This window comes from Rhipicephalus sanguineus, chromosome 4 (assembly GCF_013339695.2).
Source record: "Rhipicephalus sanguineus isolate Rsan-2018 chromosome 4, BIME_Rsan_1.4, whole genome shotgun sequence".
In the NCBI taxonomy this organism is placed as follows: domain Eukaryota; kingdom Metazoa; phylum Arthropoda; class Arachnida; order Ixodida; family Ixodidae; genus Rhipicephalus; species Rhipicephalus sanguineus.
Window position 1 is genome coordinate 158,966,504 of NC_051179.1, and position 26,953 is coordinate 158,993,456.

Genomic DNA, 26,953 nt, shown 5'->3' on the forward strand with positions numbered 1-26,953 from the left:
TCTTACACTCGTGAGAATATGAAAATTGTAGGTATCTTGCGCAAAGTTCGGCATTTGATCATTATTACGATGAAAAAAATATAAAATTTTGACAACAAATTTCAGGCGCTTACGAGATCAAGTTGCTAAGCAGAAGTGGATTGGATTCAAGCAAGCCAGTGTTGCCTGGACGCAATATGTGTCAGGGTGCGGGGCGGGAGGGTTGGGGGTGTGTGCTTCCCGGAACAGCGGGGAAATTCAAAACTAGTAGGAGTAAAATTGGAGGGGGCACTTTGCTTGGGTGGGGTTACTTGCTCAGTATTTTACGGGATGTTCTCTTTAAAACTTCCACAGCATAAGAAGCTTAGCTGCTCACTGGATTGCTGAGGTGAAAAGAAGTAATTCAAGCCTTTGAGAATCACTCGTACCTCTTGTGCAATATTTTTGCGACTGACTGCGTAAAAAAAAAAACTGTAATCCATGGCTAAAAAGAGCGCCAGGCCTGCACTGAAACCGCAGCACAGTCACAGCGAAAGCTGGAAGCGGCGTTTCTAGAGCCCGTTAAGCTCTCTTGGGGCTACAATACAAGTACACTTTACTGAGACCCCGAGGAAATGGATCATGCGCTTATGGGCTTCCTTGGCAACCAATACAAGTGCACTTGCGAGGAACCCACTACGCTATAAATCATTGTAATTTTACTGAGACCCCGAGGCAGTGGATCATGCACTTATGGGCTCCCTTGGCAACCAATACGAGTGCACTTGCGAGGAACCCACTACGCTATAAATCATTGTAATTTTTTAGAAGTAGGGCAGCAGGCACTGTGCCATTTTTGTAATTCTAAGGAGAGCGTTGGTACCTGCTAAACGCATGTAAGGCATTATGCGCACTTTGTTGATGTTGTGCCTGATGACGATGAAGAATTATAGAGGAGCCCTTTGTAATGGGTTGGAAGCATTCAACAACCTACTCGTTGCGCAATTCGCATTGTGTGACCCCTGGTTACAGAATTCGCATTGTGCGACGTTTGGTGCTTATTTTACTCTTCTACCACGCTATATTACATATGCTAATGTGTTTCCTTCCCGACATGAAGCCTGTATGGGACCTTTTTGCAAAGCAGTTTCAAGCACCGGCATGGCTCAGAGGTTGAATACTGGGCTCCCACGCAGAGGGCCCAGGTTCGAACCTCGTTTCATCCTGGAATTTTTTTCTTATTTCGTTTTTTTTTTCTTATTTCGAGCGATACTGGTTACGGGCACCGGCGGCGGCGGCGGACAACTACAGCGCCAAAACAGCTGGTGAAATGATCTCATAACAGCTTTCGCTGTAAAAGAACAAACTGACAGCAGCTGATAAGGATGCTACTGCCAGTGCTGTTTGCGATCTGGACCAAGATTGTCATAGAGCGCTTATTTTTGTCATCACAATTAGCATATGTACAGTGCTCACACATTCAAATGCGACAATTTAGGGCTAAGTAATGCACATACTTTCGCTTCTACCTTCTTCACTTCGTGATCCAACAGCATAATATTGGCTCATACACTTACATCAGAGCCTCATAGCCTACATCGCCTTTAGTGACAAGGTTCATAGCGACGTGATGCGGTTATCTCGAATGATTGTGCATACCAATCGTTGTGCTAAAAGTTTTGATATTGTGTTTCAATCTGTGAGCACTGTACATTGATATCATGCCATTACTATTAGAAATAAAATGTCCCGTCACCCTACAAGCAGTCATCTTCAGTGCCATCCAAGCTGTTAGATATCCCGGTGACTTAAAACTTCGGGACACAATGTCCGTCCACACCGAGCTCCACGCAGATAGGATCCACCCAAGTACAGTCGCCAAGGCTACTGCCTTCACGCGCAGGATGTCCGTTGTGAATGCAAAACCATCGTTCTGCACTTCAGTCACATAGTGGAGCAACTCTTCTTCCAAATCGGGAAACTTGCACTGCTTTCCTCGGAAAGCGCGCTTATTGCTGTTGGTGTTTCGCAAGGCTTCTTTTTGAGTGCACCAACGTCGAACACACTTCTCGGCAACGTTGAATTTTCTGCTGACGGCACGTTTCCCATGCTCGAGAGCATACTCAATCACCTTCAACTTATAGCCAGCCATGCAGCTATTCAGGTGCTTGGCCATCTTGCCAAAACGTGAACGCCGTGTAGAAAACAAGCTAGCACGAAGGTCATCGAACAGTGCGGAAAACTATAGCAAATGGCTGGCTGAACTGCACAAGCCGAACAACACGAATGCCATGCCAAAAGTTGGTGATGCTAATGCCAATATGGATAGCGCCGATATGCATTTGTAAGAAGTGTGAGAAGCTAAAGATAAAATCCCGCTTTAACCTTAAGTTGGCGGGTCTATGAACACTAATGAAAAAGTAAAAATTTTTAGCCCACTTCATGAACATCTAACGCGAAGAAAAAAATATATATATAGTATACATATCTTTTTCTAGTGATGGTGATGATGGTTGTCTTCCCTTGCCTCATCTATCAACTACGTCTGGAAGCTCTCACACGCGTGTGCATTTTGAATACATATTAATACATATTGGTTAAAAAAAAATACATATTGGTTGAGGAAAGTGTGGGTGCGGCCCTTACACGCTTTATACGGTAAGCGACGCACCTTGTATCAAGGCAGCTACAAGCAATTATATGTGACCTTCTTCTCAGCACTGCCTTTCCCCCTTGACTTGCTGAATGAGCCTCCGTCGCTGGCGATGGCAGTGGGCTCGACGGAGACAAAGCGCATCACGGATTGGTTGAGCTCTGCTCCGCCAGGTGCTGCAAAACAAAAAGTATTTGAGAATGATCACCAATTAAGCATAAACTTGGGCGGTTGTGGCTGCGTCTTCAAGGGTGAAGTTACAGCCGCAGTCGGTGAATCTTGGCGTGATCGGATAGCGAGAGCCCGACGCTCGCTGCACCGACAGACTGAAGCGACTCCGTTCACCAATTGGCTCACATGCCTTACACGATGTAGCAGCTGTACAAGTCACCAGTCGCTAGATTTGCAGCACGCAATGCAGCTAGGGCATATTCATTGTGTCCGAGAAGAGAAACCTCGAGATAAACACTGTCACGCAGTTCACCGTCAACATGGAGCATGTTGTAACACAGGTAGACGAGGCTCATTGTCCACCGGAGGTTCAGTGACGTAGGTGGACATATCCAATTAGATCGGTTGCTGGTGCTACGTATACTAGAACAATTTTACGTAGAATGGAAGCGAGATATTGAAACTTGTTTGGCTGAGCCGCTGCGATCTGTCGCGATTTGCATGTTTAAAGTCTTGTAACAGATTATACACTTAACGCAGATAGCTTAAATTGGTCTGCAAATGACCGTCTTCACAATTAGCGCAAGAATGGACAAGGGACAAGAAAGGGAACATAGACGAGTGCTGTCTTCCAACTGAGGGTTTATTGAAAAAACGCACATACGTATATATGTGTCATCATACCACGTGACGTGAGCGCTCACAAAAATCGCGTAACTATCGTGAACAGGTTAAGCAGAAACCACTTGTCGGACATGAATAAATACATAATGAATGAATGCGCAGAAAGCCCCCGCAAAACATATCAGTGGTGTGGATCGTAGTTTACGCTGTCAAGAAAAGCCAGCTCTTTTGGGGTGAAGGCAACTGAGGGCTTGCTGACGCAGTTACCTTTGGCAATTATCGAGGCCTCAATGATCACTCTGGTTTGATCATTTGCATGTTTGGCCAGGACCCCGGTCTGTTCGAACGCTGGAGTACAGCCGCACTGGGATCAGTGCGGGCAAGGAACCCGTCATTTTTCTTTTGTACCTTCAAGTTGTGTTCTTGTAACCTGACGTTCAAGCATCGCCCGGTCTGTCCAACATATTTTAGACCACAGGAAAGGGGAACACTGTACACAACTTTCTCGGCACATTCAACAAAATGGCCAATTTTCAGGGTGCGGCCTATTTCAGGGTGTGGCCAGCAAATGACCCTTAGGACTTGCTTTACCAGCTCAATGCGTTTTTACAACATCATCATGACTGTTTCAGGGTCCCATTAAAGGGCCCCTGAACCACCTCCGATATTTTTTTAATATTTCAAGAAAACGCGTGCATCGAGTTCAGAATGCTGTCACGATCAACAATGCCAAACGCGGCAGTGCTACGAGCCGCAGGCACCCCAAAAATTCCAAGAAACAATTCCTTCTCTCCGTGCCTTTCGGCATTCCTCATCCCCTCAATGTTCGCCGTGACATCACCATGTCGTCTGCTCGTCATCTACAACACCTGTTTGTCCGCTCGCAGGTACGCGCGCTTGCTCCTCTTCCTCCTCGTACGGTGAGGAGGAACACTCGGCCAGGAGGAGAGACGAGCCGATGAATGGAGCATAGCGAAAGAAAGAGAGAAACGAGCGAGGGCATCTTTCGTATTATCAAACACTTGTAACTTCGCTATTACGGCACCGTGTTGAAACGTTCTCACAGCTACGTGTTCATCGTATACTCGTGCACAACTGTAATACCACAACTAATTTCGGCCTCTGGGTGGTTTAGGAGCCCTTTAGAGCAAGCATGTAAGTGAAGTGAGCACCACTCCACTGAGACTGTCTGTGTTGCTGTTCATCAGTGAAATGCCCTGACATCTTGGCTCCCGATGTTGCATGTGGTTTGACGTTGGGCTCTATTTTGTTCAAATGTTACAATTTACACATGTGTTTGTTCATTTAATAACGATGTTCATCAGAACCATTAGCTGTTGTTATAAAGCACCAGTTCACGTTTTTTTATTCCTTCGTATACCTGTTTATTTATGCTGCACAAATTTACTCTTCAATTTTATACATACTAGTACTACTATTGTTTACATTCGAGACCCATCTTCCTCGAAAAAGTTCCAGGCTACACTACTGATCACAGCATCTGAATTCTGCCAAAGTGGTCAAGGAGGTTGTTGCAGTGCCTGGTCGAAAGCTGTCGTGCTTGCGATGGGCGCATGTAATGATGTCACAGTGTGCTTTGCTAATCACGAGTGCGAGCTGGGTTTGCTCTGCACCGTCAGCAGTTCGGAGTTTCTTGCTAATCACGCATTTTTGGTCTAGCAGTGTCAAATTTCGTGTTGATTGTCTTGTTCAGGGTGTTCAAAAGTACTAAGGGTGCGACTAACTTGATTTTTTTTAAACATCTTTATAGTCGGAAAAGAGTCATGAGTGTTCCTTACATTCATTCCTTAATGCACTGGCTTAATCCTGTGAGGGTCAAATATTTTCGTCAAATGCCCCTCCCAGGGTTGATTTCCTTATGGAAGATTTTGAATGTTCGGAGTGTCCCATTTCGAAAAATATTTACCCAGAATTTTTTGTAGTGACCATAAAGTGAGAAATATTTCACATAGGCATAGATGCATTCTTTATTTATGAATATTAAGAATAAGAATGAGTACGAAGCTTAAATTAATAATCAAAACATATGCTCATCAGAATAAACGTCTCACAGCAAGCTTAAAAAAAAAGGCCTGCGCTGAAACCGCAGCACAGTCACAGCGAAAGCTGGAAGAGTGGCATTGCTAGAGCCCGTTGTAAACTCTCTTGGGGCTACTAATACAAGTACACTAGCATGGTACCCACTACGCCATAAATCGCAATTTTTCTGAAGTTAGGAAGCACCTACTAAGTCAATACTCGTCATTCTGCGGAGGAGCGTGTAATGGGTTGGAAGCTTTAAACGGCCCACCAGTTATGTAATTTGCATTGGGTGACGCCCAGTCGCTATTTCCCTTTCCCGCCATGCTGTATAACATACGTTGACATGAGAGAGGGGGGGAGGGGGGCGAAGAACTTTATTGAAACCCCGGGGAAAGCCATGCTGTATAACATACGTTGACGTGGGAGAGAGGGGGGGGGGGGCGAAGAACTTTATTGAGACCCCGAGGAAATGGATCATGCGCTGATGGGCTTCCTTGGCAACTAATACAAGTGCACTTGCGAGGAACCCACTGCGCTATAAATCATTGTAATTTTTTAGAAGTAGGGAAGCAGGTACTATGCCATTTTTCATCATTCTACGGAGAGCCGTAGTACCTGCTAAACGCATGTAAGGCACACTTTGTTGATGCTGCGCCTGATGACGATGAAGGATTATGGCGGAGCCCTTTGTAATGGGTTGGAAGCATTCAACAGCCTACTCGTTGCGCAATTCGCATTGTGTGATGCCTGCTTACAGAATTCGTGTTGTGCGACGCTTGGTGCTTAATATTTTACTCTTCTACCACGCAATATTGCATATGTTAATGTGGTTTCTCCCGACATGAAGCCTGTATAGGACCTTTTTGCCAAGCAGTTTCAAGCACCGGCATGGCTCAGAGGTTGAATACTGGGCTCCCACGCAGAGGGCCCAGGTTTGAACCTCGTTCCATCCTGGAATTTTTTTCTTATTTCGTTTTCTTTTCTTATTTCGAGCGATAGTGGTTATGGACACCGGCGGCGGCGGACAACTACGGCGCCAAAAACGGCCGCTGAAATGATCTCATAACAGCTTTCGCTATAAAACTGTGCACACCAGATTACAGTAACCTTTGTACCAGTCAGAATCATCGTGCTGCACCCACTTCTGGGAAGATAACTCTTGGTCGGATTCCAATTTCAAATGGTCTAGTGATTCCTTGTCGAGGCAGCGCACATCCAATGAATCTGATTACAGTTTGGCATTTGGGCAGTACCCCAAATTGAAGGAATCGCTGCTTGACTCACTCATAGCAGGGAAACCGGCGCACACACCCATATTGTCATCGCTGTGTTTGTGAGCAAATGCAAGAAAACTCTGTGGTTATGCGCCCATCACTAAACCCAAGCGAGTGAGAAGCTGCTTCCAATGGCCGTTCGTGGTATCGCCACCGGAAAGCTATCAATTTTTGCGGTTCTTGAGACAGAAAATGTGCAGGCACGGTTGCATTGTTCGTATATGGAGCCATTGTTCATATTGTCACATAGCCAAGAACGATGCAATGTTCTTTCAGAAAACGAGGTTTATTGGATCAAACTTGTGCTCCACAGTAAACTCAAGGAAAACGAAAGCGGTGAAGAAGCAGCCAACAAAATGACGACGTACACAGGCAAGCGTCGGCGGGAAAAGAGCGTGGCGGCGTTTTCCCTGCGGGCTTCTTATGCCTCGGCGTTATTCTTTGTGAGACCATCGAATTATAGCGATAGCAGTGCGCTAGTTACGACAGGGCGAGGCACTCTCCCTATCAAATCAGATACCCTGTGTGGCATACAAAAGAGAGAGAGAGCGAAACACGGGCTTCGCTTCGAACATAGATAAGAACTCCGGGTGCTGCCAGACGCTGGCAACCAAATACGCAAAAGAACAAACCAGAAGGCATTGCTTGCGGCAGTATATACCACCGCCCACCTGTGAACAGTTGAAATCGCACCCCTGTGGGCAATAAATGAGCTAGGATCAAGCGCCCACCTTTTGAGAGATTATAAACCAGATAGACATCAGTTTTTACTGGAGCATCGAATGGAAACTGCCGGGGAGACAAAAGCAAACTTATCGCTGAGCGCCCGTGCAAATGTGGATGTGCAAGCCATGCTAAGTGCACCAGCTGAAACCATGCCTAAACAAACTTGGGAACGGAAACCGAAGGCCAATGGCACAAGAAAAATATTCCCCGCATACCCGTAGGCTGAAAGCACTTGTTCGGCAAAAAAGAACGGAAAAATTGGCGCATTGTATACACAGCCAGTACCGTAAATATGCGGTATTGACCATTTGGGACTTGTTTGCGGCACTGTACATTTACATCATAAGCCCTGAAAGGGTTAAGAAATGTAAGTTGATACAAGGATAGCACTGTGTTTATAGCTCTCTTCAAGTGAGGGAAGTTAGGCACTGCTGTGCAGAAAGAGAGAGCAGGAAGTTGCACCAGGAAGTTTGTAGAATGCCTTACAGGCGTAGCGTATTAAGTTCCTTTTAGCTGCATTCACTTTTGTGTGAGTTACACAAGCTGCAGTAAAAGTCGGGTTGATTGAGCATAGGAGGTCGTTAATCAGAGGATCACCAGTTAATGTTTTGTTGTACAGTAAGGAATATAAATGCACTAAAGAATTTACTAATGATAAAGCTTTATTCAGACATAAGGGTGAAAAAATGCATTTTATGGTTGAGGCCTGACACATCAATAATATATAATAAATAAAACTCACAGCGTACCTTATGCATTCACCTAAGAGGACTCGAAGGTGAAGGTGATCTTTCTTTCTCTGCTCAGTGCCGTCAGTGCTGTATTGATCACCCCACCCATGGCAGCTTTCTGCACCTAGCGTGGTTTTGCACTGTCTCCGGGATCAGAGGCGTTGTAAACTTTCTGCACCTCACATGCCTCTGGGATCGGCCCACCTATGACCAAGTGACCTCATGTGATAATATTATCATGTGGCATCACATTATGTGACGTCATGATGGCATCATAGGGTGACATCATCACATGACGATTTTTTGTATCACTCATATTGACGCCGACGGTCACATTTCGTGTTTGATGAGGCATCTAAGGCTTTTGCCTTAATAAGTGTGTGTGTGTACGCCAGCCTTTGACTATCTTACATAAACATGAAATGTCATCAGTGGTGGAACAGACAATTGGCTGCTTGGATCAGTTCTTAGAGAAGGAAAAATGCAGATTTGGAGCAGAGTTTCAACCTTTTGGAGCATGTGATTCGACCTTGCTTTATGCCGTTATAGGCTGTTGAGTATGCACTTGAGCTGCCGTTAGGCACGAACTTGACACACCATATCTGAAAACGGATAGTAGACAGCAGGAATGAGCATCTTCTTCGGCTTGTTGTGATCATTGACTCGCGTGATGCCCCAGTAAGCGCCTCCTCTCTTTCATCATGTGATCCGATAACGGTTACGCTTTGTAATCCCTACGTAATTACATCTTCAAACTTTTTAAAACCAGTGTTGATGCACCGCTGTGCTTTTTGTTTATCATGAAGTGATTCAAAAAAGAAGCGACAAATCAACAGAAGTTTTTATACAAAGCGACCACTCTACCTGTAACGTCAGTGCACATTGTTGCCTCTGAGGTCCACATACATTGCGAATTTCGTTCTGCGAAGTTAAAACCAAATGCTAACTTGTAGGACAGATACTACCAAGCTGAGCACGCATATCTAACCGCAGTTTGTCACCGTAAACATACTTTCTTTCACTCAGACCTCCCCTGCATGATAACCACGGTTCGTAGTGATCCTTGAAACCCTTGACAACCCTGGAATTTTCAAATAACATTTTCAAGGCCTGGAAAGCCCTTAATTTTTTGTTGGTCCTTAAATGTCCTTGAATTTTGTCAATACACTTTTGTGGAGCCAATTTTTAGCAGTTCCATTTTAGATAGTTCTGTGCGAATAATCGAGCACATATTACAGTTGTAGAATTTGCTATGATATTAATTTAAAATTTGAAAATATTTAAAAAGAACGAATTATTCTACCACATGTAACCTGCCTTAAAGATGGTTTCACTGCACCATGGGACTGCTGTGCCGTGAAAACCTCTTGTCAGGGGAAATGCGTATCGGCGCGAAGCTACACTTCTGCACTTCAGTCATCTTTTTTATTAGCGTCTTATATTGCCTACGTGTGAGAAATTTAAAACCTAAAAGTATTTTTTCTCATATAATTTGTATCCTACTACTATTTGAATTCCCTTAAAAATTATTCGACACTAATTGCCATTCACTTTGAGCCTAGAAAGTTATATTCTCATGAGCCTACTTTTGATCAGAGCAGAGCCGTATATTCCTTCGGAGAGTTCGGCGGAGGGGCGGAGCCAACAACCATCCAAATTTAGCGACGGCGCTGTCCGCCATTTTGTGCCGCGGCACTGTAAGCTCGCGTTGGCGTGCGCCCGCAACGCTCCGTCTCTGGCGAACCCTTTCTTCAGCGAGTTAAGGGGCTGATATACTCCAGCGTATACGTCGACGCGCGCGCACGCTCGGCACAGTGACGCTACGCTAACAAACGTGCAGCACTCTATAGGCCAACGCGCGATGCGACTGACGCGCCCAGCGTCCGTCAACGCGCCCCGGCTGCAGCCGGCACGAGATGCGACATGCTGCATTCCACGCCGGCGACGTTATCCAGACTGAACTGCGTCTGTGTCTCTACGTGAAGAAGGGACGCTGAGTGCGCTCAATTGCGCATGCGTCAAGGCGACGTAGTGCGTCGCGCAAGTGGGAGTATAGAGTGCTCTGTTTTCGCATCAACGTAACGTGACAAACCTAGCGTCGCCAACTCCCGCCGCCGCGGGCTGACGCGAACGCACGTCGGAGTATAACAGAGCCTTTAGAGCAGCCTACTGCGCTGCAAGCCCCCATTGCGACGTCCGTGCAGGTCCACGATGTTCCACGCAGCCGACACGTGCACGAACAGCAGCAAAGACACACCAGGTCGGTCACAGAGGAAGCATAAATGCCGACAGCGACATCACGGGTACAGCATCACGAGAAACCTCGGCACGAAATGGCGTCGGCGGCGCGGAAGCGCGCTGTTGCCAGACTGGCGGCGAGATCAAAAGAGCGCCGAACTCTCCCAAAGGGAATATACGGCTCTGGATCAGAGGGTTAACGAGGATTTTATTTTGTGGCAGTGGGGAGGGAAGGGTGCTGCCCGACCCCTTTGTAAATGTGTAAGTGTGTGTGCATATATACTCATCAGGTGAACGTGTTCATGGCCTAGTTGGTACTTGCTATGTGACATAACTGCCCCTAAAATGACACAAAGTAAGTTGGAAGTGCTGCTCATGTTATCATGTTTGTGTTTCTTTCCTGCATTTTTGTGTTATATTAGCGGCAATTATGTCATCTATATATTCATATATGTTGAAAAAATTCTATGGCTAGCGATGCACAGTTTTTGTGTGTCTGCTTGCGCGCACGCTCACGCAATACATCCATATTGTGAGGTGAATCAGTTTAAGCAAACTAGCAGAAAAATACTGGAACCTGCGGAAAACAGTTTAATGCCATAAAACCTGCAGTGAACAAAATATAAGCGAAGAAAGGAACTGTGAGAACTCCTTGATTTAGCTATTATTTATCAAAAAGTGCCTGCTTTGGCTTGTGTGCAATGAAAGATGTGCCCCATGCTGTAAAAGCTGCTGTTTTCTTTTTCTACGATCTCAACAAGTGTTGTTTCAAGTCCTTGAAAATTTTTTGTTAGGTGCTTGAAAGTCCTTAAAACTAAGGGTGTGCGAATATTCGAAATTTCGAATATTTTTCGAATAGTGTTTGCTATTCGATTCGATTCGCACTGAAATTTTACTATTCGAACTATTCGAACTTCCCAAAGACAAATGCAGTCAACGTCCGGTTGAAAGTGACCCCTTCAGAATTTCAATATGCTTCACCTCATTACACTCTGTTATTGCGGCAAAGCTGCCTTTCAAGCTCCGTTACGGTCGAATTTAGCCAAGAGACCAAGTCCGGTTGGAAATGGTCCCTAGATTTTCAATATGCTTCGCCTCATCACACCCCCGTATTGCGGCCAAGCTGCCTTTCAAGCTCCGTTACGGTCGAACTTAGGCAAGAGACAGTCAACGTCCGATTGGAAGTGGTTTCTAGATTTTCAATATGCTTCACCTCCTCACACCCCCGTATTGCGGCAAAGCTGCCTTTCAAGGTCCGTTACGGCCGAACTCAGCCAAGAGACAGTCAACGTCCGTTTGGAAGTGGTCCCTAGATTTTCAATATGCTTCACCTCATCACACCCCCGTATTGCGGCTAAGCTGCCTTTCAAGCTCCGCTACGGTCGCAAATGTATTAACTTGAGAAAGCGTTGGTTCCAACATGGAGATGAAAGATGTGGCAGAGTTGAGGGCTCAATTAATGCTGTTTTGGACCTGAAATTTGGGCAGGAAGTCCGAAAAATCGGACGCCGAAGCTTTTTAGCATCCAAAATTTCAGATGTTCTTATATATCGACGTCTACTTGGCAGATTTGGAACTCCAAACTTGAAGGGAGCACACCCTTGTCTGCCACGTCAGTTGGCCTTCCACAGCAGTTGAAAGAGGAGGAGAGGCTGAGGAAATGGCATCTCTGCCTATCACGTGTAAAGTGTTGTCGGCAACACTTTGGTTGCACCAAATCATGTACATAAATACAATTCAGCCTCTACATTGCCTCACTCTTGATAAGAAAGACAACTATGAAATATGACCCCACCAGCGCTTCATCAACCTAGCGAAAAGAAACACTTTCATGTTGCGATCTCACAAGAACATACTTAGGGATTCTCTGCAACTTTTTCTGTAAGTTTACTTCGAATTATTCGAAAAATGTTTGAGAAATATTTGAGAAATATTCGAAAATTATTCGAAATTATTCGATTCGATTCGCACTCAGTCTTTATTATTCGAATTCGCTTCGCACCCAAAATTTTGCTATTCGCACAGCTCTACTTAAAACCCTTGAATTTTTTTCTTCAAAGTTGCTATGAACCCTGATAACTGATAACCTCTGTAAATTTTGGCAGACCGTTAACCCTCAGCCAACTCGCACTATCCATATTTATAACGATCAGGGTGGTACCCTTTCAGATTTTTAGTGTCCGAATAGCTTCAATGCCGCCTTTTCATCCGTTTTCACGACTGAACCTGACTTCCCCCTACCCGTGTGTTCTGTCACTGCCATGTCAGTAATGCTGACCATAAACTTTCCCTCTGACAGCGCCGTATCACAAATTGAAAAACTAAAATTGTCATCCGCGGTTGATGAAATCACCTCTAAACTATTAAAAAACACCAAGCATATTTCTGCCACATTCTTAACTTTGTTGTTCTCACAGTCCTTGTCTTTGGGTACCCAAACAAATGGAAAGTGCACAAAGTTGTTTCGGTCTACAAGTCAGGTAACCAAGTTGGAGCATATCATAATGGAGCATATCATTTTCACCCATATAATGAACTTCCTTGATTCCAATAGCTTCTTTCATCCATCACAGCATGGTTTTCGCGAGGGACTATCTTGTGAAACTCAGCTCTTTTCCTTCATGACATACACTTCAATTTAGATACTACTAACATACAGATTGACAACATTTTCATTGACTTTGCTAAAGCGTTCGACAAGGTACTCCATCAACGCCTTCTACTAAAACTTTCTGATTTGGGCTTGCATCCAGCTGTCTTACAACGGATTAAAGTATCCTCTACTGACCACTTACAGTGTGTATGCATCAGTAACACTGCCTCTAACCCTGTTCCTGTATCCTCTGGTGTCCGCCAGGGCTTCGTTCTGGGCCCCCTATTGTGTGGCATATACATACAGTGAACTCTCATTTGTGCGAATGTCGGTTTAACGAATATTTCAGAATAACGAACTTTTAGAAAATCCCCGGCGGTTTTCTTATGCATTCTATGCAAAAATCTTTCAGTTAAACGAATTTCTGAATCTTGAATATTCCAGTTTAATGCACTTAACCCGCGGACCCAGGCTCATTTTTGAAAACAATTCAACGACGTTCTGCGCTCTGTAGCACTGGCGTAGCCTATGCATGCCGCCTCCAAATTGACCATCCATCGGCGGCCGTGCATCATCCCTTGTGGATGCAGTGCCACCAAGGCAAAGCTGCCGTGCGGGAGGCGAAAACGAGCCACGTGTGCGCCACTTCCTTCTTTTTTTTTCTGTCTCATCGGTATTGTTTGGCCATCTTCGTTTCGGGTAACAACAACGCAGTTCATGGGCCATGCGCCCACTTTCGTAGGAGTTTGATGAAACGGAGCGGCTGTCTCTATTAGACAAGCTCAAAATCCTTCAGCGTCTGGACATATTAGGATATATTAGAAAGTTGTAAGACTTCGTGTCACAGCAACAAGTTGTGCTAGAGGCAGTGCACAGAAACGTAGACTCTGTGGACAGCTTTGTCTCTTCTTGCGTTTTAAGGGTGCAAGACTAAATGAAAATTACAGAACTCTTTTCAAAATAAATTGGATTTCACACTTTTGACTCGATGTCTGCTGTTCTCAGTGCTGTTCCATTTTCTAGTGAATATTCGGTTTAGTGAACTTTCTGTTAAGTGAGCTATTTCCTTGGGTCCCTTGAAGTTCACCCGAGTGAGAGTTCACTGTAAATGGTCTGCTATTAGAAGGTTCTTGTTCAATTCGTATGTTCGCTGACGATTGTGTTATTTACCAACCAGTAACAAACACTAACGACCAGGCTGCGCTGCAGAGCAGTGTAAATAGTATTTTAACCAGGTGTGATGGTTGACTAATGGTTCTAAATCTCACTAAATGTAAAGCAATGTCGTTCACTCGTTCTCGTCACCCTCTCCTTTTGCCGTACAAGATTGCTAACACTCGCATTGAAAATGTTAGTACTTTTCAGCGCTACCATCTCTCAAGACCTCAACTGGCTTCCGCATGTGTTCAACATCATCTCATCTAGTTACAAAACCTTAGGCTTCCACAAACGTCATCTATGAAACTCTCCTCCTCATGTTAAACTCATTGCCTTGAAGTCCCTAATACGACCAAAACTTGAAAAGGCGTCCGCAATCTTGAACCTTAATCACTTATGTTATAAATCCAATAGAAATGGTGCAGAATCACGCCACTAGGTTCATTCACTCATTGTATTCATACGACATAAGCATATCTTCATTAAAGGGGCTCTGCAACACTTTGTCAGCGTGGTCAGAAAATGCTGCCGATTGGTAGTCGAGGCTCCCGAGGACACACGAGCCAAACATTATAGCGCAGCACGCAGCCTGGGATTTTCAATAAGTTCTCAAATTCGGCTAAAAATCGCTTCCTCTTCGTTCGACAAATGATGCTATTTACTCAAAATCACTGCGTCATTGACTCAAGTTCCACGCCATTGACTGATTTGAACATGGCACACTTGGTAGTTACTGCGGCCGCCGCAAGAAGCCGCCACTTGCCCATACGCACGAACGATTGCACTGAAAGTACGCCGCGCGTTTGAAGAAAAAAAGTGCTCAAGGCCACAAGGTACGTGTGATGTACCTTCTTCCCCCGTGCCATTCCTCCCTGCTTAGCTTCCAGCGCTTTCATCGGGACGAGAGAAGAGAGAAAGCAGTTACAGCATGCGACAAATCTTTGTAACTTCGCTCGTACTGGACGGATTCTAAAAATTTTTGCGGCGGTCGATTCGTGAAGCAATAAGCTCCTTTAGTGAAGCCATTGCATGGCTACTTGGAAAAGTGTTTCGGGGCCCCTTTGAAAGCAGAAACTGGTCTGCCCCCCTTTACTGTCGCTGTCACATTGCTAGCCTATCCGTATTTCACAAAAATATATCATAGTTCTCTCAGTCAGGCACCTTACATCTTAGCACCAGCCTGTATATCTCTTCTTACTGGACATTCCCAATGTGTTGCTCGCCCCCAAACCTGTACTCTCACCTTTTCATCTTCTTTTTTCCCGTGCACCATTGTAGACTGGAACGGCCTTCCCTATGTCTTCGTTGCCATCGCCAACTCACATGCCTTCGTTGACACTGTAAGAGCTCATTACTCATCCTGAACAGTCAACGTGTCATCTTTTTTGTACAGCCGCCACTTATGTAATACTCCCACAGTGGGGCCCTTAAAATGATAAAATGAAATGAACTGAAATTTCGTCAGACCAGCCTTTATTATTTTTTTTTCTTGTTATCATTTTTCTGTGTGACTATCGCATGTGACAAGTGGGGGAATGGCAATGCGAAACGTTGAGCTTTAGAACAGTTGCAAGATGGTAGTGCTTGGCAACAGGAAGGCAAAACACGGCTCTGTGAACTTTGCTGTTTCAACGGGATACAATTATTTTTTAAGTGCTTATGGAGCACGAATGCAGAAAGCTTTTCGTAAACCACATGAAGGGGCAGACGCATGCACTTACTTTTCAAGTCTTGTTCATTGCACCGTAACATGCATGTTGTTGCCGGTGGAAACAAGAAAACAGCTACCCACCAGCCAGTCGATGGCATTTCAGCTGTTGTGCGGGAGAAACAACTGATAGCTGCAGATGTCACGTTCAGGCCAGAAAATCTCTTAGACTGCTTAGTCACAGAATCAAGAAAATGGCTAGGCAGCATAAGGCCACAGCTTTTGTAGCCACAGCGTCCCATACAAAAAAAATTAAACCTTGGAAATGCTGAAGAGCCACTTCCCAGAAAACTGCAGCACAGCATTTCGTTTAGTTTTCATTCCCACAACAAGTAACTTTTACTGGCTTGTCCACCAGGGGTCTTGTTGGTGCACTCATGGAGCAATATTAAAAAAAAAAGGCTTTTGGAGCAGCATGGAGCAGCTTGCGCCCTCTTGGTGCAAGTCATGCAATTTGTGCAGTAGTACGACCACTGATTATTCATAAGCAGTCATCTTTTGCACTGGTCTGCACGTTTCGCTGATTGACAGGTGGCACTGCAATTCCTGAGCATGCATAGTTAAGTTTTGTGTCTACCTTCCTTTTCACCACAATGCTACCTTTCGCTTGATATTCGGCATTTGTGTTGTGTTTTCCTTCACTATAGTAGTCAAGTACAACTTAAAGGGCCCCTAAACCACCCAGAGGTCGAAATTTAGTTGTGGTGTTGCAGTTGTGCACGAGTCTACAATGAACATGTAGCCATGAGAATTTTTCGAAATGGTGCCATAATAGCAGAGTTGCGCACGTTTGATAATCGAAATGCGGGCCTAGCTTGTTTTGCTCTTTCCTTCGCTACGATCCATTCATTGGCTCATTTCTCCTCCTGGCGGAATGTTCCTCCTCGCCGTGTAAGGAACACTCGGCCAGGATGATCAGCAGTGTTGATCATGACTGCATTCTGAACTCAATGCGCGCATTTACTTGAAATGTTAAAAAAAATATGTCGGAGGTGGTTTAGGGGCCCTTTAAGAAGGCAGGAGAGGCTTTGCCCAAATGACTGAAGTGCGGCAGCCAATTGCCTCTGCAGCTAAAGAAATAGTCCCTTTCAAGTAAAGTTGTTGTTTTACTAAAACGAATATGTCTAGGTGTAAATAAGGTATACTTTATAGCTTGATGACCGGTTTGGTAGAGCTCTCATGACAGGAATGTGACAGCACATGCTAAATCATCCCGTGTCTTCTACAATGCTGCATATCAACATACGGTGAGCTCAACGACTGGCTGTCTCATGAATTCAGTCTAGAGTTCGTGCACATTGGTGCAGGCTTGTGTGCACCTGCCTTTGAGGGGGAAATGCTCTGCCTTCTAAAGCTGTACCCAACTAACTATAGTGTCCGTGTCTGCACACCAAACTTGTTTTTCTATGATGGTAATTTTTAATTTCTACCATAATTGCATGACACCTTTTGTTTAGGCATTTATTTCACTAAGGGTCCGTAAGGTTAATCCCTTTATTCTATGTGTATAGTACTGTAGATCATATCGCATCGCTACAGATTGCTGTAACACCCTTGGTACCTCCACAGGTCTACTTTTCTGTCTTGTCTGTGGACTTTCTTTATTGTTTTGCTTGTTGCTTTTGGACATGCTTCTCGAGGCACAATAGTTTCCTTTTCTTTTTTATAGGTGGAGATGAGAGCAGAAAGTCATTCCCAGCTTTTCCCTAAGGAGTCGCTGCTCTACCTAAGTCCAGATGCACCTGAGGCCCTCCCAGCTACACCCTTGGAATCCAACACTGTTTACGTTATTGGAGGCCTTGTGGATGAAACTGTTCATAAGGTATTTGTTGCATTATGCGTGCTTGTTTTATGTCAGTGACAGGTCTTGGGACAGTGTTTTCTTCCCTTTTCAGGTTTTTACTTCTTCATGTCATGATGTATGCAGTAACTAAATCTTCATGTTTTGCATACTACATATTAACGGGCTTCTTCTGGAAGAGGTGGAGGTTATGTTCAGTATTTATTCATATACAGTTATATCTTGAGTAAGGGCTTGAAATGTGTTGCTTTTAAAAGAGTAGGATATGTCACTGCGGGGTAAAAAAAGTCAAAACTAAAATATTATAAGGGTGTGCTAGTCGTTCTTGTCTTTTTTTCTTTTTTTTGCAGAAGATTATGTAGAATTAACAATGCAGTATCAGCATCATAATTTTATTCGGGTAACATTTCACAAATGCACGTGTGGCACTAATTTTATATAATGTGGTTATCACCTTTCAGGGAGCATAGGGCATGTTTATACACTGTAATTTATTCTGGCAAATTCAGGCCCTACAGGTCTGTCTTGTATATTGAGGATAAGGTGTTAACATGCTGCTTTTGGCAGCAGTTCAGCTGCTGTTTGTTTAAGAAATTACACAGATGCAATAAAAAGTTTCCATACCTGAAAGGGCCGCCTTCTTGGGAATGCAGAAATTGGTGGAGCAGCATTGCCGGTCCACCAGCGGGTGGAGCAGCATTGCTAGTCATGCAAAGTTTCTGTTACAGCAGGTAGATGACAGCACTGCAACAGTTCATTTGTATTTTCTCGTGTAGATGGTCGCCTCACTTCCTGTTCAACCTGCTTCCTGTTTTTTTGTGAGCTGCTTTTCCATATGTAGGGAGAGAGAGATGAAAGAAAGGAAGTATGGGGAGGTTAACCACAACAAATATCCAGTTTGCTGCCCTACACTAAGGGTGGGGAGGGGATTTGAAAGATGTAAAGGAAAAGAGGGAGAAATGGAAATACAATCACAGCTGTTCACAGCACAGGATGGCACATGTCAGTTTTACAAGTTGTTCATGCATCTTTATCGTTCGTAAGAACTGCAATAGCACATTTGTAGCTCTAGTCTGCAATGGTTTGTGAGGTAGATAGCCATTTTTGAAGGGTACAACTAGTTCATAACAGTTATGTCTTGTTTTTTATTTTATGGAAATGTAGGGCACATGCTATCAGTTCAGATTTATTAAGAGCATGTTAAGATGACCAGATGGCCAAAGTGAATTTTGAGCCCTCTGCTAAGGTCTCCCTCTTAGCTTATGGGGCATATTGGGTGTACGAGGACCCAACAATTATTATTACCTTTCAAGATTGAAAGCACTGTTGCTGCCTCTATAGCTCACTCTGTGTTTACAAGATCAAGGCATCTGAAGGTGACACGGAGTGTACAACCTCGTGGAAAAATTCTGAGCATAGATTAGTGTTAGATGACTCGGTTCTCAATGACCAATGTGTGTGTGAAGGCTTTATTGTGAAGAATGAGAGAGGATGTCACTTTCATGTCGGGCACAGCACTTATGGGATTTCAAGCCCAGAAGCTTTGTGCTCAAGCTGAAGAAAACAGATACATATCTTTAGTCTAGCTTCAAATTTTTATGCCTAGCTTCATTATCAACAAGCTTCGCAGGCTAACTAATGCACTCTATCATGCATTAATCATCTGGTTTACTTGGTGAATTAATTCATTTTGCAAGCCCATCTTCCTTTTCTGCTGAATGTCTTCCTTTTCCTTTATTGGAACAGGCAGAATAGGTGATGTTCAAGGAAAGATTCTAGTACAAGTCAATATGTAATGTGCAGGGAAATAATGCAGAAAACTGACAACGATGAAAAGAGGTACAAAGAAGACACGCAGAACACTTTTTTTTCTCTTTGTTCTTTTTCTGCGCTGCTTCTTTAAAGGGGCCCTGCAACACTTTTTCAGCATAGTCAGAAAATGCTGCCGATTGGTAGTCAAGGCTCCTGAAAACATGCGAGCCAAAGGCCCATAGTGCAGTACACAGCCTGGAGTTTACAATTAATTCTCGAAGTCAGCTAGAAATCGCTCCCTCTTCTCTCTACAAATGATGCCATCAGAGGCATAGCCAGGGGGGGTGTTGGGGAGGGTTCGAACCACCCCCGAAAATTTCAAATTTGCTTGTGTATATATGCACGCACACGCACGAACATACATAAAGTAAGGTTCAACCCCCCCCCCCCCCCCCGAAAAAATTTCTGGCTACACCCCCTGGATGCCATATACCCAAATTACTGCGCCATATAACCAAAGCCAACAGCAATTGGCTGATTTCAGCATCGTGAGCTGCATAGTTATTGTGGTCGCCATGGGATGCCGCCATGTGCCCGTGTGTGCGCTCGCGGTCACACTTTATGTAAGCCGCGTGTTCAAGGAAAAAATGAAAAGGAAGTGCTGAAGGTCATGACGCGCGCTGTCGAAGGGACGCATCTTCTTGCCCCCCTTGTCATCCCCCTCCCTGCTTAGCTTTCAGAGTGCTTGCTGATACAAAGGAAAGAGAAAGTGCTTAAGCATGCGGCAAATCTCTGTAACTCCGCTCGTACTTGATAGATTCTAAACATTTTTGCGGCAGTCGATTCATGAGGTAATAAGCTCTTTAATGAAGCCATTACGCAATTACTTGGAAAAGTGTTGTAGTGTCCGTTTAAGTGATGATTGTGATGATTAGGACGGTTCGAGCACTTCCCCTATTGTGCAGCAGCGCAGGAAACAGACAGGGAGACGTATTTAAACATTATGTACAAAATATAAGGATATGAAAAGTCGGTGGTGTCGGTGCCGTCGGGACGACCACCCAGCCCACGAGGAGGAAGAGTCCCGTGGTCTCACGGCTTGCGAGCAGCGGTGGCGTCGTCTAGAAGATGCCGGGACCAGTTGCGACCTCGGACCTTGTTTCCGACGTCCTGATCACCACCCGGCGTAGCGGTTCCACGTGGCGGGTTCTGGCCAGCACAGCACCGTCTGTGCCGTGCTGGAATGCTGCTCGCCACAGCTGCGGTGCGGCAGCTCATTCACCGGCGTTTCCACGCCTTGGCCAGGGCACCGCCAGGTACAGCTCGGGTACACAGCTCATGGGCTCGCGGCCCACGTCCGAGTCTGGCGCGTCGCTCGGTACGGCTCGGCACCGCTCGGTTCAGTCAGCAGCTCCGCCCCTGCACCTGGACCCTCGGACACCCTGGACCTCGCCCGGCTCCGTGGTCCTCCGTGCACACGCGTCTCGGCCGGCAGAACGTCCCGCTCGTCCGAGCTCAGAATTGCACGCCCTGGCCCGAACACTGCGAGCGCGCCTCATGCCACCGTGCCATCGCGCTCTTCTTTTTCTTCCCTCCGTGCTCGGTGGTCCGCGCCGACGTTTTCGCGCTATTTACACATGACAATGATAACTAACAAGCACAACCGAATACGCTTTTTATGATATAACAGACGTGCACACACATGCTAAATTGCCTGTACAAACTGAGGCTGTTTCAGCAATATGTATGCCCAGAAAGAAACTATTAACAACTAAAACATATTCTGTAGCATCACTGAAAGGTTTGTTCTCATTAACAGCAGTATAAAATTCTAAGCATGTAATTCACAATGAAAATTGACACAGGTCGGCTCAGTTTTGCTGACTTCATGATTGACCCATGCACCACAGTGGCACGGCCGCTCGATCTCCCTCATTCGGTGCAGCCTGCCGATTCGTCTCCCAAACAAAAGAGCGTGCGTGAAAGGAGAAGTTGACTGACTGGCCACGACGGGAAGTGAGGACGCTGCACATCGGCGAAGTAATTGCCCTTGCACCTGCTTGCACTGCGTCGCGGGAAGGTCTAACCCACTAATCCTCTCTATTCTGTGACAGTCGTATCCTGCCTTCGTGCGGTCAGCATGGGATGCCATTTTGTTTTTCTGGACGGCTGTTTGGTTTAAAAGTCCGAGCTCTCTATCAAAAAGCTACTGAGTCCGTTCTTGGCCAACTGGGCTGGATATCTTAGCAGCTCGCTAGAAACCGTGCTCAGACTTTCTCAAAAACCACTTTCCCGCAAAGTCCTCCCCTTGTGAAATCTTACAACATTTGACTTGCATCATGCGTATCTGAGACTATTTGCGTATCTTGGAAATATGCAATCATGTGTATCTGAGACTATTTGAATATTTGTCCGATTCATGTTATACCGTGATTTATGTCGCGGAAATAAATACGTCACGACGCTCAAATAAATTCGCTCATTGCCTTTAGAAATAAAATACACATTAAACATCGGTTGACACTGAAGTCACTATGTCTTGTAATTATCCACAATAACATTATTAGTACAATGCTAAGTTGCCGTACGAGCGGGAGAAGCATCACGTGGTTCCTCAATATCGGACAGCTCGCCGTGTGCATCTAATTGAGCGCATGAACCATCTACCTTTAAAGGAATTACTTCTTGGGCTAGTTAGTCGTGCATATACCTGGCTTAGACATACTACCGCAAGCATGTAAACACTGCTTCACTTCTTACAGAACACCGGTATAACGGCGCACATATTGTTAATTTAAATGCGAGAGCGCAAAGAAAAATCGGCAGCGTTGACCCGGTGAATGCAAAGAATGAATACCAGGATCCGAACAGGAATCGAAAGCAATACTATGCGTGTCAGTCAGGTATTCTACCACAGAGCTACGCCACGTCTTGAAACTGCTTTGGAAAAAGACCCTATGCAGGTGTAATGTCGGTGCAGCGTGAAATGTGGTTGCAGTGCTGGCTATCTAATTTTGTAACAAAGCAATAAACATTACATATTGTCACGTGGTCGTGACGTCGACGAAGACAACAGTCAGCACGTCCGAGATGAAACTGTTTATTTGGCCGAACTTGTGGCCGAGAAACTGAGAACTAGAACTACAGCAATACACGCTGTACAATGATAGCGGCGAACAGGGCGTCGTCCGTCGATCAACTGACAAGCGGTCAAGCGCGTCGGCTTTTATACAGGCGCTATGGAACTTTCCAGCAATATCGCTGGTGGCGGCGTTATCTCTCGACAAAGCTGGAACATTCGCGTGCGGCGCGCAATCTTAACAAAACGATCTACTAAAATCGTGAAGCTTCTCGAACACTGCTTCGCGGCCAGCGTCGAGCGTTGACAACCGTCCTTGCTGGTCAAACTCGAACACATCAAAATAAAAGAAGAAGCGGGCGTGGCATTGCCCCCTCTGAAAAAGCATCGTCCCGATGCTTGCAACAGAACATGAAAAGGAAAAAAACAAGTGCATACACAAATAAGTTACAATAACAAAAGAAAAAGTAGAGTCCCCATGTTCGCTAACGCGCAAAAAACGGCTTAAGGCGCACAACATGGACGACTTCAGGTTGTGCGCGGCGTCGCTGGCAGTTCGTAATGCCGTCCGGAAGACCTCGTAGTTAAGCGCCGTGACGTCGAAGGCTCCGTGCAGACGTAACTCCGCCGCCAATGAAGGCGGCCCTAGCGGCAACAAGCGCAGACTTGACGGGATACTCTCACCCGCTCGCCCTGCTCGCTCAACGGTTCCGCGATGACGGCGCGCGGCCTTCTCGCGGGCTGTTCGTTTTGTGTCCGTTATGCCAAACTCTAAGAATAATTGCTGCGTCGTTGGGTGCAGTAACACCTACAGAAATTCTCCAGGTACGCGATTTTACTGGTTTCCAATCAGAGACCATACGCAATCTGCACGTTCGCCTAGCATGTCAATTACCCTGTGCGCCTTGGAGATACAAAAAGAAAATAAATGTGCCGGCCTAAATAAGTGCACTAAATGTACATCGCAGAGCAGACTCATTGCCAAGACGAAGTGTCAAAAGGTATTACTTCACACCTTTGTCGCAGTAATTATGCAGAAACGCTCATTTGCCGAAGCATTTCTGTTTAATAACATGCGTGCTGACAGTTCGGCCACTTCCTGATGCGGCACTTCGACATACTGCTTGTATATCCTCAGCAGCTTGCCTGAGAGCCTACATAAAAATGAGCAAATAATCCGTTTCAAAACAAACAAGCTCAGCGTTTGAGTAGAGGCAGGAAGGAGCATGAGGTGGGACTGCGATGCCGCGTCGCTGGCCTCTGCCCGGAGCACGTCAGACAAAGTGCACTCAGTGCTGCAGAAAACCTCAGCACATGCTCGATGTCGATGCTCTTTGGCCTAACTGTAGAGGCAGAAGTTCCTCCAGATAATTTGTAATGAAGCTGACAAAAGGAGAGAAGAAAAAAAATCGCTCACTTTTTTCTTTTGTGATTGCCACAGTTGAGTGTTTCGGGCAGACGTTTTTAATTAAAGGAAAGCCCCATTATCGCGGTTTGCTTGTCTTCGATGCGCAAGTAATTTTATTCAGGCGGTTTTATACTTTCCTGCGACTCCGGCACAGCACTCCCAGTTGGCCGCACGGATGTCCCTGCTTTAAGTGATAAGAAACATTACATGACCTGTAACTAACAAAAAGCAAATTTAAGCGACATACCTCAATTTCACGGATCTTCCCGGCGCGTTCATTCGCATCTGTGGTGCGCACTTCCCCGTGACTGACGATCCGCCGTGCAACGTCTCTTCCACGAAGCCGTGAACATGCCTCGCCAGCCTCGCTTAGATCGAGAAGCTCTCTGCCCTTATTTAATTAGCTCCTCGGAAGAAACCGTCTATAGCACGTAGCTCTCTGAACCCAAATGTAATATAATTGACACGCTTTGCAGTGCCATGGCTAGCTAACAGCCGCTGTGACGACCGCTCGGCTGCACTGGTTGAAATCGGCGCAGTGAACGCAATGCAGTCGCCGGTGTTGCCTCTTTCCAGCAGCCGCGAAGTCTGCGGCCACGTTAGCCTGAGGGTGACAAGCTGTGATCGTTTAGTGAACGAAGCGGCGCGCAGTTTCGCTCAACGTGCCCGTAGCCTCCGTGTCGTCTTCCCTTGCACATGCATTCTATGCTGCCGCGTTCCCCTGAGGGTGCACGAGGTCTGGCGAAAAGAAGCATACCCTCTGACAAAGCGAACGGAAACGAAAAACGCGTCGAGCGAAGCAGCAGAACACGGCGCAGAGGCTTGCTGCCGCTTGCGTCGTCTGCTCCCATATCCCGTCAAGTTTGCTGCCGTGGCCGCTGTGGCGCTGGAGGCCGCGCGCGACTGTGGCGGCTCCTAACGTATGCACGGTGCCTATAGGCCGAAGTATCGCCGAAGAAGTTTTTCACTGAGCCCACGTCGGCGTATCGGCGTCCAGACCCACACACGGTCAACGGGTTGGTACTCCATGTGGCGTCGTCGAAGATTATAGTGACGGCTGTCGACCCTCTGCTGGTTCTTGATGCGCAGGCGGGCGAGCTGTCGAGCTTCTTCGGCGCGTTGCAAATAGGCGGCAACGTCGAGATCGTCTTCGTCGGTGGCGGTTGGTAGCATTGCGTCGAGCGTCGTTGCCGGGCTCCTTCCGTAGACCAGCTTGTACGGCGACATTTGCGTCGTTTCTTGCATGGCCGTGTTGTATGCGAAGGTCACATACGGAAGGATGGCATCCCACGTCTTGTGTTCAACGTCGACATACATGGCCAGCATGTCGGCGATGGTCTTGTTTAGCCGCTCGGTGGGGCCATTGGTCTGTGGGTGGTACGCTGTGGTCCGGCGGTGGCTTGTTTGGTTGTATCTCAGTATTGCCTGAGTTAAGGGTAGACGCGGGTCTTGGAACGGTCAAAAATGGTCAAAAAATCGATTTTTCGCAAAGCTTATTTTCGAGGCGTTTGTACTTCTGAGCACCTACTCTCAAATTGCTAACGCTAAATTCGGTCGGGAAACGCGATAAAATCGGCTTTCAAAGCACCCCGGCAGCACTAAAATGTCCCCAAAAGGACGAAATTTGTTCGAACTTCCCGCGCGCGCCATGAGCGTTGCAGCGGGCCGAGCGCCGCCATCTTGGGCTAGATTTGAAGCTGTTTTCTTTGTGCACATTTTGCGCCATCTCAAAATGGCGTCGCTCAAGCAGAACGGCCGCCGTCGCGGGTTTTCTGAAGGTCGTTTCCAGGCCACTGATTGGCTCTCACGCGGCGCGCTTTTCAAGCGCGCCTTTCCGAGTCTCCCATTGGCTGGCGCGACCGACACGTCATTTTTTTTTTTCTTTGTGTTTGGTTCTCCGCCGTGGCTGTCCGTTTGTGTGCGCCTGCTTTTGCGATCGTGCGTGTTTCTCGACGGACCGTGTCTCTACTTTGTGCCGGTAGTTTATCCACGCGATCGAGATGCCTGGAGACTCTCGTCTGAAACCATCGACGCAACGAGCTTTTGGAAGCCGTAAAAAACGGGCTTGGAACAAGAAGGCGCCGGCTACAAGTGCACCGTCGGCAGCGGAGTTGGAGTCGCGGCCGGACCCTTTGGACCTGCCGGGAACTTCAACTGACGACACCGTGGGACCAAGTTCGACTAGCGAAACACTTCGGGTTGATGCCGCGTACTACTCAACGGCGGAGCAGGCGCAGCGAGTTGAGAGATCGGCGCAAACGAAGACCGTTCTGTCTGGAAAGTCGGCTACCCAGCGCAAGTTCGACCTTCTTGGAGTAAGCGCGGAGTGCCAGACCGGTGACGCCGGGACCGATTTTTTGCTCGTCGATATGAAAGTTTTGAATACTTTTTTGCACAAGCGAAGTGCGACAAATGCGACGCAAAAAGTCTCAGCGTGAGGAAGGCAACGGACAAGGAGTACGGCCTTGCGGTAAAGCTTATTTTTTCTTGCAGCAGTTGTGATTTCGAGAAGAAGCAAGTTTCTTCTCCGAGAGTGAGCGGAACTGCCACCATCACTCCCTTCGAAGTCAAACATGAGGGCCATGAAGGGGATACAGATGATAGGCAAAGTGTTACTGCCCTTTCGGACTTTTGTGCGTGTATGAACCTTTCGCACCGAGGCTTGCACCACAAGACGTTTCAGGGACACCTAAAAAGTTTAGTGAAAGCCTGCGAAAACACAGCGACTGAAAGTGAAGCTGCTAGTGTGGCAGTAATAAAAGAGCTGTATACAGACTTCCTGAACCCCATAGGGAACATCGATGTTGTGTTCGACGGCTCATGGATGACGCGAGGTCGGAGCTCACACATAGGTGTGGGCTGCATCATTGAGCTCTACACTGGCCTTGTAATTGACCATGTTGTTTACTCAAACTTTTGTCTCGGCTGTGCCTGGGACCACAGCCTAGAAAAAGACTCCCTGCGTTTACGCAAGGCAAATGCAACTCATCTGAAGAGCACCAACACAAAAAAGACTCTTGCAAGGAGACACAAAAC